Genomic DNA, 4,191 nt, shown 5'->3' with positions numbered 1-4,191 from the left:
CTGCAAGGAAAAAAAATGACAGAAAAATTAGAAAGGAAAATTTAGGAAAAAATATTTTAAATTAAAAAAAAAAAGTTTAAAATCTAAAATTTTTTTTTGGTTCCTCCAAAAATATTAAAAACATTTTCAAAACCAGTAAGGAAAGTAGTAAAGTCGGACGGGGCCGACTCTAGGATACCCTTCACCACTATGGGTACATTAAACAGGACTATTAACATGAAATTGGATGAAATAAAATATGTGATATTTATCTAAATGTGAATCTACCTAGATTTGTCCATAAAGTGTGTAAATCGACTTCAAACAAATATAAATAGGTCATCCGGTTGACTATGTCTGTACTTCTAGAAAACGCAACTACGTAATTCTATGCTCAATTTTGTACGTTGTGCAAAATTTAATGTCAATCTGACTAACATGAGGAGTATGATGCCCAATTTGCTTGATATCGGGCGAAAAAATATATGTAAGCTATATCCACATATTAAGCGATTTCAAACAAACTTGTCACAGGTTAGGTTATACTAACTTTAGAACGTTTTGTTCCTATTGGTTCCTTGGTGCGTCAATTACATAAAATCAATCTATAATAAAATGGAGCTATATCTAAATCTGGACCGATTTTCACGAAACAAGGCAGACATCACTCTAGGCTCAATTCAGTACGTTATGCCAAATTTCGTGCAAATCGAAAGATATATAGCGACTTTGGTGAACCATTTACATGAAATCGGACGAAACTATATGTGGGAGCTATATAGAAATATGGACCGATTTTATCGAAACTTGGCAGACATCACTCTAGGCTCAATTCAGTACGTTGTGCAAAATTTCGGGCAAATCGAAAGATATATATGGATGTTGGTGCACAATTTACATGAAATCGGACGAAACTATATATGGGAGCTATATCTAAATCTGGACTGATTTTCACGAAACTTGGCAGACATAACTCTAGGCTCAATTCAGTACGTTATACCAAATTTCGTGCAAATCGAAAGATATATATGGACTTTGGTCACAATTTACATGAAATCGGACGAAACTATATATGGTAGCTATATCTAAATCTTGACCGATTTTCACGGAGCTTGGCAGACATCATTCTAGACCTAAATGATTAGGCTGTACCAAATTTCGTGCTAATCGAAAGATATATAGGGACTTTGGGGCCCCATTTACATTAAATCGGACGAAACTATATATGTGAGCTATATCTAAATCGGGACCGATTTTCATGAAACTTGGCAGACATCATTCTAGGCCCAATTAAGTACGTTATGCCAAATTTCGTGCAAATCGAAGGATATATAGGGACTTTGGGGCACCATTTACATGAAATCGGACGAAACTATATATGGGAGCTATATCTAAATCTGGACCGATTTTCTTGAAACTGGGCAGACACCATTCTAGACTCAATTCAGTACGTTATGCCAAATTTCGTGCAAATCGAAAGATATATAGAGACTTTGGGGCACCATTTACATGAAATCGGACGAAACTATATATGGGAGCTATATCTAAATCTGGACCGATTTTCACGAAACTTGGCAGACATCATTCTAGACCTAAATGATTAGGCTGTACCAAATTTCGTGCAAATCGAAAGTTATATAGGGACTGTTTACATTAAATCGGTTAAATATATATATGGGAGCTATATCTAAATCTGAACCGATTTTTCCCAATTTCAATAGGGTTCGTCCTTGGGCCAAATAAGTGACCTATGCCAAATTTCATCCAATTCGGATCATAAATGCGACCTGTACTTTGTTTACAATTTAACATGGACAGACGGACGGACGGACGGACGGACGGACGGACAGACGGACATGCGTAAATCGACTCAGAAAGTGATTCTATGCATATTCTCAAAAGGAACCATGGGTCTATCTCGATTATTTTTGCCTGTTACAAACATATGCACAAAGACATAATACCCTGTACCACAGTGTGGTGAAGGGTATAATTACTTTAAAGTACCCACAATTAAGTATGTATTATTTTATTTTCCATTTGAATGCGTTCGATTACCATCCATTTTCCATGTGCCCTTCAGCTGTGTATGGTTTACAATTACATTTCTAGCTACCATATCATGGTATTGAATTATCTTCCCCCCACCCCCTCACAAACAAAAATGGCAAGTGGCATAATCTGGCCCATTATCTTACTCACATTTCATATCGTTTTCACAACACATACTCACTCATACCATCACACATACACACACGCAAACTCACACAGCCCTACAACAACCCAAGAATAATCGCCAAAAATTGGAAATATATCATCAATGGTGGCTGCATGTAATTCAAAATGTTCATATTTCACCGCAAAGATATGGGTGATTTGCTTAGAGGTCCTTGCGATTTTGCAGCAGCTGCAGAAATAAACGAATATTCCGAACATCTTATTCAGCTTCCTTTTCACTCACACACCCAAACACACTCATGTCATAGTAAGCATACATATTTATGTTTGCCAAGGATTTATGCTAAAGGGGCCCTTTGTTCTCTTGTCCGATGCCAAATACCCAAAAATAATGTGGGTAGTATTTACCCGCATTACAATGTTCGAATGTAATGTAGTATCCTACGAATAGACATCATTTTCATATTCAACTGTTGCTTTTGGCATTAAATTCAGGAAACTCGGAGATGTGTCACAATCGAATAACAATACCAGACAGGCAACTCAAACATTTTCGGATTGTGTTGAATATCAGTTAACAGGAAATGTAGATTAAGATCCTGTAGATTTCCGGTTGTCATTTAAATATATGATTATGTGGCTAGAAGTAATTCTGTGGAAAGAATAACGGATGCCTTCATGGCCCTTTAAACATTTTTTTAAACCCACGTCTATTGGTGGACCTCAAAAATATTTTTAACCAATAAGGAAAGTAGTAAAATCGGACGGGCCGACTATATGATACCCTTCACCACTTTGGGTATATTTAAGAGATGAATCCTAACTGACTTCGAATTTTTGAAGGACCAATATATATATATATATATATATATATATCGAAATCTAAATCGATTTCATCGAAACTTGTCAAAGGTTAAGTTATAATAATTACAGTATGTTTTGTGCATATCGGCCTCATTTTGAGTTCTTGGTGCATCATGTACTTAAAATCAGGAGAAAATATATATAGGAGTTCTATCCAAATCGTACAAACTTTGGGTCTTTATTGTACACTTTACATAAAATAGGAAGAACAAATCTGAACCGATTTTCACGAAAATTTACACACATCATTCTAGACCTAATTCATTACGCTATACCAAATTTCGTGAAAATCGAAAGAAATATATACCATTTACCTTAAATCGGAAATATATATGGGAGCTATATCTGAACCGATTTTCACGAAACTTAGCACATATAATTCTGGACTTAATTCAGTACCCTATGCCAAATTTCGTGCAAATCGAAAGATATATAGGGACTTTGGTTCACCATTTACCTTAAATCGGAAGGAAATATATATGTGCACTATATCTAAATCTGAACCGATTTTCACGAAACTTAGAACACATCTTGCTAGGCTTAATTCAGTACGCTGTGCCAAATTTCGTGCAAATCGAAAGATATATAGGGACTTTGGTGCACCATTTACCTTAAATCGGATGAAAATATATATGGGAGCTATATCTAAATCTGAACCGATTTTCAGAAAACTTAACACACATCATTGGAGGCTGAATTCATTACGCTGTGTCAAATTTCGTGCAAATCAAAAGATATATAAGGACTTTGGTGCACCATTTACCTTATATCGGACGAAAATATATATGTGAGCTGTATCTAAATCTGAACCGATTTTCACGAAATTAAGCACACATCGTTCTAGACTTAATTCAGTACGCTGTGCCAAATTTCGCGGAAATCGAAGGATATATAAGGACTTTGGTGCACCATTTTCATAAAATCGGACGAATATATATGGGAGCAATATCTAAATTTGAATCGATTTTCACAAAATTTAATATACAACATTCTAGACCTAATTCAGTACGCTGTACCAAATTTCGTGCAAATCGACATATATATAGGGACTTTGGTACATCATTTACCTTAAATCGGACGAAGTTGTATATGGGATCTATATCTAAATCTGGACCGATTATCACGAAACTTAGCACACATCATGCTAGACTCAAATCAGTATGCTGGGCC

This window comes from Musca vetustissima, unplaced genomic scaffold (genome assembly GCF_032173495.1).
Source record: "Musca vetustissima isolate MV318-11 ecotype Yass unplaced genomic scaffold, APGP_CSIRO_Mvet_v1 utg2742, whole genome shotgun sequence".
Taxonomy (NCBI): domain Eukaryota; kingdom Metazoa; phylum Arthropoda; class Insecta; order Diptera; family Muscidae; genus Musca; species Musca vetustissima.
This window is presented reverse-complemented; position numbering follows the sequence as displayed.